We start from the raw sequence: 14,947 nt of genomic DNA on the forward strand, positions 1-14,947 counted from the left end.
AACCGCTAAGCCCGGTGGGGCTCCGGCCAGCCGGCGGGGGGAGCCGCTGGCTTCCCCGTGCAAACAATAGCAGTAAACTGTTAAAATAAATAAAAAGTGAGATGTAGAAACAGGGGAAGTTTTGTATTGAATTCTCGTGCTTGGAAATGGCAGCTATTGGAGGCGCCCAGTGCTTCCCACCCCCCGGGCGCCAGTCTCCCCCCGCTCCCACCTGAAGCTCTGGTGGTTTATAAATGATCAGTCCAGGAGCGGACGCTCTGATACGGGCGCTCTGTTTGCTTTTCTCTCACCCTCCCAGAAACGTTCCTCCTGAATGCCCATGCTCTGGCTATTTCAGAAAAAAACCTTTATTTTTTTTTCCGCTGAGGTTAACCAAGCCTCCTTCTGTTTTGCTGTGCTCAGCAGTTCAGGCCAAAGTTTACAAGAAAGGTAATTACAGTCTTACTTTTAATTGTAATTAACTATGAGGAAAGAATCAAAATAATCCAGCTCCTCTTTTGCTGAACCAAAGCATTATATATAACGTGACAAAGAAAATGGCTTGCCCTTCAGCCATTAATTTTAGCAGCTCTGTTATTCCTAAATTACATAAACCTCTGGTGTCAGAGGGTAAAGAATATGAATCAGCTCAGCTATTTCGTTGGAATACGTTGCCCGTGGTGGTGTCAGAATTTGCAATGCTTTTGAAGCACTTCAGATTATGATAAATTAGAAACCTGTAATTAAGAAAAGGGGGAACTCCAAATAAAGAGGTCACGAGTGAAAAATGGTGGTAATGAATTACAAGCGTCTCTGGGTTCGTAAGATCCATACCTAAGCGTAGTCTTTTGAAGGGAGTCTTCACCTTTTGTTGCCGAAGACGTTGGAGAAGCGCGAGCGTGGCGAGGAAGCTGAGCACGGGGCTGGTTTAGGGGCCGATGCCGCTGTACGGAGACATTCTTTGCCTGGCAGAGGTAGGAGAGACACACACGTATGCATAGGTGGATGCACACTCAACGTAAGAGGAAGATGAGAAACATTTAAACTCTCTCATTCCTAACTGCGTTCATTGATCATGACCCAGAATCAAATTCGGAACGTTTGCCCCTAATTGTGACAGATGCTGCTCTTTCTTAACTGGAGTTGAGCTGGTTCCTCACCTGCCAATTGCCTACCCTGTGCTCACCGTGCTTGCGTAGGCGGCAGCGGCTGGTCCCAAGGCAGCTGAGGAAGTATGAGGATCAGTGGCACCGCTGGCGACAAAGAAAGAAGTTGAACCAATTCTTGAAAGCGAAATGTCAGATAGCCACGCTTAAAGCCCCTACCGAGGCGGATTTTACTGGTGCTGCTGGCACTTACCGAGCCAGAAATCCAAGCTGACACGGACCTTGGCAGCGTTATTAGGGTGATCTTCATTTAAAGATGAACTATTCCTGAACAATTTCTCCACTGTGTCTGACACAACCAGGCTTTTCTTCAACACCAGACATGCACGTCTTCTTGCTCCAACTATTTTTTTCTTGAACAAACATATGTATTGTAGCCAATGCAAGGAAAATCCCACTCACTATTTATGTTTGGGTTCCCTATGTCCCATTAACAATATCCCAGTGTACTCATGGCAGCATAGCATCTTGATCCAGATCCAGCGCTGTTTTCCTGGATTCCCCTTTGGAGACTTAAGTGCCACAAAGCAATTGGTCTTATTTAGTGACCTTCCATCCCAGAGGCTCTATTTTCTGGGCACTGAAATAGTTTCCTGTTCCTTTTCACAATTTTTTGCTAAGTAGAGAGCACCTCTTACTGTGAATCTGAACTACAAATATTTATCAGGACTGACAGAGCTTGCAACATCCGAAACTTCATTGCACTTCAGGATTTTATCTCCTGTCCCGTGACTCTTCTACGCCTGTAGGAGGTCTCATTTTGGCGATGCTACTGGCCACCATGCAAAGAATTATTATATGTGTGCTATTTGAATATACTTGACACAGCAGGTAGCTCTCGAAGGGCAAAAGCTTTCCGTAGGGAAGAGGACCCTGCCGCTGGGGCGCTTCCCTCGAGGCTGCTCTCCTTCCTTCCAATATATAGACGCAGATACAGAAACAAATACATTTGGGTATGGTATATATTTGGTATATATAGTGCGAGTGTGTGCATATCGGGGTTAAACGTCCACGACTGATTTGTTGAGTGATTCCTGTAAGTAATAACGTGGAAAAATAACAGAATAGTGACTGTTCATCCCACCGACAGGCTTCAAGGTGGCAGAAGCCGAAGCTGTAGCCCTGCCCTCTCCCCGCTGTCCTGTCCTGTCCCCTCGGGCAGCACCGGTACTTGGCCCAGTGTAATCCCTGCGAAAGCAAACCGGAGGTTTGGCTGAAGAGGTGTTGGAAAACAGCAAAACGGAAGGGAAAATGGCACTTGATAGGAGCATTAAATTAAAAAGATGTACCCGAGCATAAAGGCTAACCGATTGGAATTACCTGCTTTCTTTTTAATATAGTCTGATATTTTAGATCGCTGGAGAGCCCACAGCGAATACTTCAGAGAAGTAGGGTGAAGAAATCTCTTGCCCCGGCACATACGTTCAGACTCGGCTGACGTTTGGCAGCCGAAGCCCTGACTGGCAAGCTAAGCCTTCTCGCCGGCTGGCGTCAGATTCCTTGTGGTTACTCTTTGTTTTTGTGGACGCAGAGATTTAGATGTCTGCAGTCCCTTGAAAACCAGCAAGATGTCTGCTAGCTGGCTGGTTTCGATTCATCCCGACACCACGAAACCCGCCCCTTCGTTTCACCTCTTTGTCAGCAGCAGAAGAGCTCGGATGCTCTGCAAAAGATTTGATGACACGGTCAAAATGTTTTCACTTGAATGCAACCCGGGGGCGACCCCACAATAAAGGCGATGGGAAGGAGCCACGCAAAGATCAGACGCCCGTAAAGTCGGCAGTTAACCTCTCCGGCCTGACTTTAAGGCACGCTCTGCCCAAGAATTTGTAGCTGTATTTTAGCACCTAATGCTATGAGATCTGTAACTAAAGCCTTTCTTGGTTAACGTTGCCCAATTTATCTCTCGCAGCTTTTTTTTATTCTTTTCCTTTTTGTTTTCCCCTTCTTTTCCTTTTTTTTTTTCTTTCTATTCCTTTTTTTGGTGGTGGTGGTTTTTTTTTTTATTCGTATAAAGGACGGTTAGGTACATCCTTCTTTGGTATAAACAAGTACAGCCTTTTTACCAATTAAAAAAATCTAATGTTACAGACTATCATTGCAAAACACTTATTTTAGTATATGTTAATGCAGATTTATTTTGGGACGGAGCCTGACTGTTTTCGTTAGCTTAGCTTTGGAAAGCTGGACTTAAAAGCTCCCCTCGGCTCAGTAGTTTTCTGTCCTGTCGATGTTAGCCATTGATTTATCCAAAAAGTCGTATTGTTTACAACGGAGACGCTAAATCATAAAGCAACTTTCATTGTATCCTGTGTTCAGATAGGCAAAAACATTTCCTAACTGTTAAACCAGCTGGGCTAATCTTGAACAACTTTGGTTCAGTGGCCAAATGGACTTCTTTGTGCTGTTATAACACAACATTAGATTAGTTACTGTCTCTGAAATTGCTGTCGGTCGGGCTCTGTTTATGAAGGCTCATGGTATTTTTCATAAATCATTTTATTTTTCTTTTGCTGTTTAAAGGATAAGAGTACTGTAGCTTTGCAATTGTTTTATGAGGCAGTAATCTTGTTCCTATGAGGATAAACCGTGAGGCCAAAGGGATGCTTATCTCCGGAGAAGCCAGTTATTGCCGAGGAAATCACTACAAAACATCAATTATCACCGCTGCCGTGCAGGTTTGAGCCCTTTGAAATACCAAAGATGAGATTTTGTGTCAAAAATAACCCGTACGATGGGGCCCGTGAAACCGAAATGCAGGATTGGCGGGATTCTTTTACAGCTCGTTGCCAGTCCTCTGAACTATGTTTGCTTGAAAACCCAAGGCCAGAATCCTCGAATGCGCGGGCGTGCAGAGGAGCGGCGCGGGTCGGGGGCCGCAGCCTGCGCTCAGCTCCGCGCGTCTTAGCTCCTTCGTTGCGTTTTTAATTCAGGCTGCGCTCCTGGAAGATTTTCCAGCTGCGCTCCAGGCTGACGCAGCGCTGTACGCGGAGCCGCGGCACCTTGGGAGCTCGTTGCCTTTAGCTACTTATTAGGTTAAAAACATTTTTAGGCCTTTCTGCGTTTAAAAGCAGTTGGAGGAAAGCAGCTCGCAGCAACGATCACGGCGCTAAGCCCAAGTCTTGCAAAACGTGAGCCAGTCCTGGGCGCGCTTCCCACGAAAGTCCGTGTCGCACCCTGGCTTGAAAGTCACGTTGTGCCTAACTGGCAAAGCGTTAACCATCCTGCGTTGAGGCACTCTGTCCTTAAGAGGTTTATTCAATTAACAGTTTAAACTTTCATTATATTTTGCCATTTGGGGAAGAGGATTCTTATGCATTTAATAGTTTTATGCATTTACCCATTAGTCCTTTAAGTGGGCTCGCTGGGACGAGCTCTGCCATTTTCCCAGCGGCGGGGTGGGGGCGCGGGGAGCCGGGGCGGGCAGAGCAGACAGTGATACATGACACGTGTCGTGGCCGTTTGTATCTCCCTGACCTCCTCAATCCATCTCCCTGAAGGTTGCCATGCCTTAATCCTGCGGCAGCTGCTGCTCCAGCCGCTTCAAGGTACCGGGGCAGGTAGCCGAGGGCTCAGGTGGAGCCTCTGTGCACGCCGGGCTGCAGAAGAGCCCAGATTGCCAGTATGTTTTCATCAAACCAGAAACTTAGAGGAAAATGACATATGTTCTTTAACCTAAGGACTGCTGATCACTTTAAATACTTTAAATTAATCCAGCTTCATTTGTTAAAACTAGCATCATCTGCTTAACGACTAAGGGTACGCTGTTTTATACTTAAAAACAGGCAGCACAACAAATCTTTCAAATCTTACCCTGGTGCTTTACGCAAGATTGTCTCAAAATCATTTTACAGCAACACTGGTATTATCTGTTACTCCTTATCCATCTGCCTTTTAAACTTCCTCCTGCGCAGCGGTACGCAGTCTTCGTTTCCTTAGGTTGCAGATATTTCTGGCCCTGCTCCATCCGCACGGAAAGCTGGGCAGGTCACAGGATTTATCTGCATCCAGTCTGCTTTACAGGGAGCTGAGCTGCGGGCAGGAGGAGCCCGCTCCTTTGCTTAATTTGCAGGTAAATTCAAGCACTGGATGCGCAGATTCTTTCCGGTATCGGAGGCTTCTGTAAGCCCGTTTTTCAGGTCTATTCAGCTTCTGATAATGGCTGAGAATTAAATGTTTGCTGCCTTAGAAAAGAGTTTTTAAAAAGTCAAAAAAGCAATGGCCGTGTAATTACAAAAATGTTCGGAAACGCAATAATAAATTGCGTAGTTATTTCTTGTAGAAACCCCACGGAACGGTAACTCCTGCTGGAGGCTGTTATTTCAGACCCCGAGGAAGGACAGAACTACGGCTTGTTTTATTTCTGGCGTTTTGTACTGAAATAATCAGCGTATCACATCATGAAAATAATTACTGCAAGGCCTCAGACCTTTGAATGGCTCTGTCCTCTTGCAAACAACCCTTAAATCTATGGTCACCAGAGACAAGGCATTTCTGGGGCAGTGACCTTAGAACTAACTTTGGTGCAGTGCCCTTAGAAATCACTTCCATTTGGGTTTAATAGAACCGGAGTTTATTCCCGTAGGGACTGTTGCCACCCTTTATTTGCCATTTATCTCTGGTATTGAGGCTGAAGTCGAAGGGAAAAAAACCAAATTTGCTAAAATTTGCTGATCAGTTTTCATACTATATCCAGGCGGTGAATAATTCTTTTTGCCCCAGTTTTATAGGTGCTATCTGTTTATAAATTCTCTGGTAAGGTCAGTGTCGACAGAGGTGTCGGAGAGATTCAGCTGCCTTTAAAATTAATGATGAATCTAGCAAAAATCACTCGCGTAGAGGATTTCCACATACTCTCCTTGCTTCTACCGCCTTCTCCTAGTAAGAAATGGTATAATTATTATACCTGTGTTAAATTGAGCAGATTTAATTGATGTAATTTATGGGAACGTGAGTATTTGACTGAAATGCCGTTGATCTCCTGTGCAAGAAGGAGCCAGCTGACGGGAAGGAGATGTTAAGTCAGCATTTCTGTATCAACAGGCTTGAAAGGATCTCCTGGGTAGTTTCAGAAGTAAACCCAGCTGAATCGTACCCCGCCTGCTCAGGTGGCTTCCTACCGAGTGAGACGGGCGCGGGCTTTCCTTTCAAATCTTGCGATGAAGCTACGCAAGGCACGATGTTTGAGGTGCGACTGAGCCCGTGGTTCTGCGGCTTTTGGTGGGGAATCTCGTGGAAATGCTGAATACCGATTATCTGTAGGTCTGGGGACTTTTCCTTATTTTGTTTGCCGGTCTGCTTACTGTAAAGAACGATGCATGAAAACCCTTGAAGTGCTACATTACTGGAGCACGCAGCTGTTTTTCTTATTTCTTATTATTGTTCCTATTATTCTCTCTTATATTGCCGTCGGTTCCCAACCTGTTTTCTTAGAGCATTGCGTTCTGGCAGGCCGAGCTTTTCCGACCATGTAATACGCCCTGACCATGGCGGCTGCAAAACGAGCGCCGTCAGGGGGTGCGGGGATGCTTGGCCATCTCCAGGCTCCCGCCTACGTTCAGCAAACGGAGCCGCTCGCCGGAGCTGCTCCCCGGCAAACGGCGGTCGTGTCTCAGGCATTGCTTTGCAGCAGGCTCCTCTACTGCGGATGTATTATTTTCAGCCAAATCTGACCACCTGCACGTTTGTGCTGGTGTTAGCATTTTCATCTCCCATTATTCAAATCCAGCTGGCTTTCCTTTGAAGTTCGTTCCCTCATGTTAAATGTTAACTATAATTTCTCTTGGCCGAAGCAGCAGATAGTGCATTCTTTCCTGTCTGTGTGATAATGGCCACAAGTGTGCTGGCTGCCTTCGGCCCGACCCACCGCTGCAGCTCGTTTTTCTCCTCCAGGAGGAATGTCGACGCTCAGCTCTGCCACAGGGAACGGGTTTATCCTGCAAAAAGCTCCGGGCTGAGCCTAACCGTGAGGACTGGCTTTACGCATCGAGCATCACGTGTGTCCAAACCTCTCTTCCAAGACTGGCATGTACTTAGGGTAGAGAAAAATTACCCCAAAAAAATCACATCTTGGGGTAAATTTTGAACAGAGTTCAAGGGGGTTTTTTTGATTCACGCAGGCTAATGTTTTGCTTTTTCCAGCTGTACTAGCATTTTTCTAAACATATTTCAGTGCTTATCCTTGCATTAAGCACAATAGCAATGGAGGGGGAGACTTGTGACCATTTGAACTTGAAATCCCCAGAGAGCTTTTTATTCTAATAAAACAGCAAAATATTGGATACATGACACCCCTTACATCAAACTCTATCATATTAAGGAAACCTTAGAACTCTGGTCTGCAGTCTGGCCTGATACATTACAATTCATCTGGGATCAGTATAAGAAATAATTACATCTATTTATTTATTCCACTGTCAGAATGTTGACACTAGTTTTTCATATTGTCCCTGTCATGAAGAATCATAATTAAATAACATGTCAAACGTATTGATCATACATTTATAAATTTGTTTGATATATCATAGAGGCCTTTTGTTATTAGGAGATATCACAAGATTAAAATTAAAGTTTGCCAAGCCATCTGCCTCATTCTACATAGGACTTTTTCCTCCTAATTAACCGCAGAATTCTGATGGCTTGTCATTCCGATATTACATAAAGTAATCTCTTCCTTTCTATTTCAAGTCCAGTATACCATTTCCCTTCGACCAAATTCTGGCTAGATACGTACAATCATATTAGGCTATGAAATTGCATGCTTCTGTTGTACTTTTTTCCATTTTTCTGTCCTAATTCCTCTACTTAAGAGGCACTGTCTTATCCCGGAGAAGATCAGCTGGAGACGGCCTGCCATTTTTGTCCTCTTTCTGCACAAAACAGAGAGCGGGAGCCTTGACCACCGTCATTCCTTCCCCTCTCGTCGTAGCTGCCTGCGGACCCGACCCAGGTACGTGGGTCGATGCCAGTCGGTGTCAGTGGCCGTGAACACGTGGGCGTCTGTCGCAGCTCCAGCTCCTCAACACGCTCACGCCTTTGGGAAAAGCAGATTTTTAGGAAGGTGACAGGGACAAAAAAAAACAAACAAAAAAAAAAATCAGTAAGTGACAAGTCTAAAGGGTACTGTTTCTGCCAGAGCAAATACAATTTGCAAAGATTCATATTCTCTGTGCATCCCACGTGCTACTTCAAAGGATAAAAAGATGTAACTAAATAGGCATTTGTTGTCCCTTTTTGATGTGTTTTCTCCCGTTTTCTGTAAGAACATAAGCTAGGAAGGTTTTACTCAGATTTGGTGGCAGAACGCATGCATTAAGATTAAGTTTCTTTTTAAAATTTGCATTCTTTGCTTTGTCTGTTTCCTAAATGGGGCAAGAGGGTTTCTTAGTATGTCTTAGTATTAAAATCTAAAGTAACAGACCTTCATTCTAATGAGCTTTGTAAATCTGACCTAAAAAGTGTCGCCTGGAGTCTTTGAAATGAGTTTCCTACAACTTCCTCTGATCTGATTGTGTGTTTTAGGGGAGGTTAAATGGGTTAAGATTCTTAGCTGTCCTAAAGCCATTGGAGTGATTTCTTATTAATCTTTTTCACCCCCTAAGACATCATCTACAGATCTAGGCGGATTTAGTGCATAAGATAACATAGTCAGCCCTGCCATAACTATCCACACAGCTTCTGAAAGGACAAAAGGGTGACAAGAATATGCAGAAACCCTTCCAAAGGTTCACGTTAACAATACCTTCCAGTCTTCCCCTCACCCGTATTCAGCTCTCACTTGTTGCATAAGACAAGTTTTATCGTCATAGGATAATATCTCTGTAACTTGTGATCCCAATTACAAAGAAGTTTGTTGTGCTCCGTGTCCTATGGCAAAACTTGTGAGCGTAAGACGGGGTCTTCAATTAGCCCTATCGCCGCCGATAACCAAGAACTTCTTGTTCCTGCAGCAGGGGTGCTCGGCGGCCGTGCCAGCGGCTCCTCCTCCCTGCCTGCTCCCAAACAGCTTTTCCTGCGAGTCTCCTCTTTGCCACACCCTTGGTAAGGCTGCTGGGGTCTGGCCAGAGGGGGCTGTGCTGGCAGCGAAACTTTCCAGAGCTTTAATTCAGGGAGAGAAATTCCCTTTCTGCCAAGTAAATAACAAAAAATGGTAAAAATCCAGAGGCAGTCGCATCCGTCTGAGTGATCGATGCTTCTGCCCTGGGCATCCTTCGACGTAACGGGACAGTTCAGGGCCTTTGCTTCTGGTGGGAAGGTCATACAGTAGCGTTGCAACGCTTTTACAGTAAAGATGCTTTTTTTTGGAAGAAAACAAAAAATCCCTTTTATCCTTTGACATCAACCATACATTCCTTTTTACCCTATTTGAGCGCTATATCTGCGTGGCTGCGACGGTGTTTCCAGTTCCACCCTCTTCTGCTGGAGCTTATTTGCTCGTAATCATTTGCTGTGCAATAAAATGTGAGCGAGGTCTGTGGCCAGAGGATTTTTATATGGCTGCCAGGGCATAACAGCGTTTGGGAACCGTAGGTGTTGTACAAATAGTGGTAATATAATTTCAGGGATCAGCTGCCATTTAATCAACGTCAGGAGATTGTCAATTCCTTCCGTGATTTATGGTTGTGAAAATACAGAATGATTTTTTAAATAACAAGAAGCTACGTGGACTGCCCCCCCCCCCCCCGCCCGCCCCTGGCCGGAGTATTTTGAAAACACAGCAAACTGAAACGTGAAACTATTTTGGAAGAATTTTCTCAGGATTTTGAAGTGCTTGCCTTAGCGTTGAGCTCCCTGTTGACATAAGTGTTCCTCAGTACTTTGCAGGTGCTACCGTAGTCTCACGGAGCTCTCAGGAACCCATTACAGTCTTTCGGCCGCAAAACAAAAAAAAGAAAAACACTTAAAAATAGCGAGTGCCTTCTTCAAAGCTGGAGCGCCCTGATAAGTCACCTAAGTGTATGGTTTTTCATGTGTTTTAACGCTTTCTGAAATGTAAGAGCCCGGCCCCACAAACCCTGCGGGGCCAGCGGTCCCCGCAGTCGCCATCTCACCGGGGTAATCGCTCTGGCCTCGCTTCGATAATATACTTAAGCATATGCTTAACTTCTTCCACGCTAAGGAAAGCATTTAAGCGCGCTTCTTAAATCTTGGTGCCTCTAAATCAAGCATATCTTTAAAGTGCTCTTCTCAACTGGCCGAATGGCCGGCGGCAAATCTTTCAAGGAAGGGGCGCTAAGGGCCGAATAGAAATAAAATATCGCATACCTGAGCCAGGCGCTCCTGCGCGCTGCGGGATCTTTCCTAGCTCAGCTCCAGGTTCACCTGGGCTGTATCATTTAGAGTTTCTGTGCCGCTTTGCCCGTTTCCAAACTGCGACTCATGGTTTTATTTTCTTACCGTGCTGCAGATATTGCAGGTCTCCGTATTTCTAAAAGGGATTCGGGTTGCCAGGCCATCAGCAAACCTGGAAGCGCGTCTGCTTGCGCTTAGCGGGGTGCGTTACCCTACCTGGGCGATGCAGCGGCGATAGGAGCACTTCTCAAAGGAGGTATAGCTGTCGCTCTTCCTCTTTAACGAGATTTAAACCAGAAATTATTGAATTATACACGTGCCCATTAGACCTGTTTATGGCAGAAAATGGAAAAACTCGCCCTTTTCTAGCAGTTGGGAAGCACAAGTTATGACGGGCCCTGCCCTCCGCCCAGTAAAGGCACCCCGCTTCCACAGTTCCCCTTCTGGTACTTTTGACACCAGCATGCCAGGGATTTTTGTCTGCATGGAGACCAGCTTCAGAGTCTGCAGAGATGTTTCAGGCAGAAGCTGGGAGAGCTCAGGAATGCGTGCTTTATTAAAAAAAAAAAAAAAAAAATACACTGGAGGCAGTTTAGGTATTTAGCCCCTGCAGCATTTTTTGTATCTCTTAATTACTTATAATCTGACTTTTCTTTCTAATTGAGGCTCCCAGCATCTGTCTAGCGACCAATACTCTTAACTACTAATTTCCATTGCGGTTGGCACCTGACCTTACATGACACATGTAAGACTCTTAGCCAGATAATCCTGGCTTCTTCTTGAGACTTATGTCGCCATGGAGGGGTCAGTGGTGTGAGACAGCACAGCTTGAGGTGCGAAGTGCCGCCGCGGCTCACACACTTTACCTAGCTGAGTCTGGGAATCCCTTAACAGGCTGATCCGGGCTTTTACACAGCCGGTCCTCCCGCCTCGGGCCTGGGCAGGCATTTCTCTGCCTGTCGCTTCCAGGCCTTAAAGCAGCATGGCTGCCTTGGTTCATTTGCAGACATCAGTAGACACATTTCACACTGAATTCCACCCTGTGGGGCCGTGTCTAATTGGACAAATTTGAGCAGCAGGCAGAAAAGCCACCGCAGCATGGAGCAAGTGATATATGGGCACGGGCAAAGGGTTGCGATCTTAAAGACACAGCTCTTCCGCTCGCCCGCCCGCGCCTGCCAGACCCCCAGATTTTGAAGCAGGACTGCCCCGACGAGCGAGGTTTAACGTCCGACAGCATCGCCTGGGTGCTAGGGGCTTTTTTGGAGCGGGCACGGCTCTCCCCGTGCATCCGTCCTGCCAACAACGCGCGGGCTCGGAGGAGCAGGGGAGCGTTCGCAACCTTGCAGCGGGGCACGGGAACGTTTAGTCCAGCCTGAACCCCTGAAATTAAAGGCTCGCTCGGGAACGTTTAGTCCAGCCTGAACCCCTGAAATTAAAGGCTCGCTCGGCTTTAAATGGCACAGCTGCGATCCACATTAGAGTTTCTTTCGGGGAATTTCCTGCAGTATTGCAGCAGCCAAGGTGAAGCGGGGAGGCACTGTTATTAGCAAAAAGAAAGGGGGGGGGGGGGGGGGAAACACAATACTGAGAACCTTGGCAATAAAAGTGAGTTGAAGGGTTGTTTCTGGTCATAGATGTTTCTTTTCCATTTTATGTTGCTTAAGCATAATAAATGTCAGATGGCTCGGGTAGCATGTTTTATTAAAATAAGTGAATTTGGAGTTCATGAAGGAGCGCTCCGTCGATAGCGCTGCACACAGGATGGCTTTGTTTGCGCAGGGAGCAGGTCGGGGGGTCCAGCCCCCCTCTCGCCCCCGTTTGCAGGGACCAGTTTAAGAAATGAGAAATAGCCTGAAATCCTGTTTCCGCACGGTTGCTCTGGTTTCGGTGTCTCCGCTGAGATCACAAACAGAAGTGCCATCTAATGGGAACTGCAAAAAGCCTTTCGGAATGCAAAATTGAAGAATATTACGGGGTTTGGTTGGGGTTTGGTTGGTCGGTGTTTTGGACGCTTTTGTTAAGTGGATGGGGACTCTCACTCAGCTTTCATTAATTGCGGAAGGGCCACCAGATGATGATGATGATGATGATGATGATGATTTTTCCTTGTCGCTTCTCTGCGGCTCTGGTCGTGTGATGGAGCTCAGCAAAATGGTCCCTGTGAGAAATCCAGCTCCCGAGCATCTTGTTTTGAAGTTCATCAAAGCAATTTAGAAAATACCAGCCCCCCCGCCCCGGTGCAGTAGTTTCTTAGAATGCATTTATACTTGTGCATGCATTTATATTAGTGACGTTTTGACCTATTACGGGTGCCTCACTTGGGTTTGGGGGTTTTTTTAACATCTCTGAGAAACGTAGCTGCATATTCTGATTTTTCACAGATAACGGTAGCTCTGAAAAAGATCTTATTAAGCGCTAAAGCAAAGTGTTGTAACGGCTGCCCGAAGGACGGCTTTGGTGACAAGTGCTTACGTTTTGCATCAGTCAGACCGTTGGGTCGTGAGTCCGAACATGGACCGAAAATCCTCTGCCTGGCTCTGAGAGCCTGGGGAGCTTGCTGGGTACAAGAAGCCGCTCCAGAGAGAAAGCTTAGGCAAAAGAAAAAGAAGTGGCTTGGTGGCTTTGGAAGGATCTGGCCAGAGTTTTATGCTAACGCTATAATATATTGATGCGTGGTGATTTAAAGGCATCTGAGCCTTCGGCTCTTCACGCAAGCCGAGCGATCCGGCAGCAGCACGGTGTCGAAGAGCGTGTCCGAGGGAGGCTTCTCTGCTCTGCTGCCGCCTCCCTTGCTGCCCCAAAATGCCAAATTGCGTGGATGCCATGAAAAGGTCTCTGCCAAATGTCATGGAAGTGATGGCTTCAACTGGTAGAAACAGTAATTATTGTTTTTTCTCTGCGATTGATGTCTGTTTATATTTAATGTAGTCACTAGATGAAAATGAAAGTCTTTGGTTAATCAGATGCAGTTTTAGAAACCAAATCTAAGTCATTCATGTGGATAGGGTTGAATTTCCTCCTCTCCTTGCAACCTGTTCCTTCAATCCCATAGCTTAGATCTGAGGGTTTGCTTTACTTAACTTTTTCCAAATTGAAATAAAAAGCAGCTTACTTTAACGTATATCATGGGAACGCTGTGGATATTTCCCCCGTCGGGTTACTCAAAACAAGCCCTAGGCCCAGCAGCACTGAAAACTTCTGTGAAGCTGAAAGTGCAAGATTTAATGCCTTGTAACTTTAATCTGTCTCGATAATAAATTATTTATGCAGAATGTGTCAAAAACGCAGATGTTGCAAAGCCGTACAGCTCGCCGCCGTGGTGGGTGAAGGCAGGGGAAGACGTGCCGATGCCCGCCGGTGTCCCGGGCGGGTGGCAGAGGCATCAGCTGCAATTGAGGCTCCCCTTTATGGCACCATTTCCGCTTTTAAAAAGTGCTGTTTCCCATCACAGCTGATGGGAGCCTTCCAGTGGAAGCCCCTTCAATCCCTTAGAAATACCATGACACCTATAAATACTAGAATGGCTTTAAAACCACAACAAGCGTTAGGCCAATAGCTACCAGGGTATGAACAAGAAGGTTGGAAAAAACGAGGCTAATAAATATATTCAGGGGCCAGTTTTCATGCTGATGGGGACAGGCATGGGAGCAGGCGGGGAGGGAGAGTCCTGGAGCCTGGTGTGGGGAGCCCAGTCCCACCCCAACTCCATCACCTGCCTTGCTCTGCTTTCCTACGGGAGAGACGGGACTTTTTCTGCCCTCTCCACCTCATTTCCCACCTTCTGTGAAATAGGAGGTACATCTCACCTACCCAGCAGGACAAGCGATGGGGGTGCCAGCCCACGCGAACCCAAGCCCGAACTCCTCTGAGTTGCGTGCATCCATCAGCAGGGGCGCGAGCAGCTTGCATAGGGACTTGTAAATATGAATCGTTGCTTAAGTGCCAAAATTATAATTAAAAAGGTTTTCTCTTTTGGCTTTTTTCTACATACTTTCCTAACATTGTCATTTGGCAAAGCCGGGGTGTCTCTCACAATGTAATTGCCGCAAGAACATTTCCTTGAAAGAGCAGCAACACCCCGCCTCCTCCTAACACTTGCATGTGGAAAGCACCGACTGTTTTATAGGCATTAGTGAATTATGCTTTTCAGTGCAAGGAGGTATTAACTGTATGTACAGCTGAGACAGCTGTAAAACAGCTTCTGAGATGAAGTGACCTGCCTGAGGCTGCACGGCGGATGCTGTAGCAGAGGCAGGAGCGGCGGTTGTGCCTCTTCCAGAGAGAAAATACGGAGGCTTTTACAGGATAGGCTGTGTGCCTGTAGTATTTTTCTTCCCTTCCTCCTCTGCAGGGGTCTGTGCATAAGAAGGGACCCAGGGCAGCGATGCTGCGGGCTGTGTGTTCACGCCGAGCTGCGTTCCCGCGGCACAGCCGACGGCAGCACCACCGCTCCGGCTCCCGTTGTCGTCGTCTCTCTGCCCGGATTTCGGGGGGAAGCCGGGGATGCA

General features: G+C 46.6%; 1 protein-coding gene across 3 annotated transcripts in view; it reads left to right on the top strand.

Moving 5' to 3' along the window:
• BCAS3 (BCAS3 microtubule associated cell migration factor) overlaps nt 1-14,947 on the top strand; it is a 384,390-nt gene that overhangs the window by 318,087 nt on the left and 51,356 nt on the right. The window lies entirely within an intron of this gene.

This window comes from Egretta garzetta, unplaced genomic scaffold, assembly GCF_000687185.1.
Source record: "Egretta garzetta isolate BGI_Z169 unplaced genomic scaffold, ASM68718v1 scaffold112, whole genome shotgun sequence".
NCBI lineage: Eukaryota > Metazoa > Chordata > Aves > Pelecaniformes > Ardeidae > Egretta > Egretta garzetta.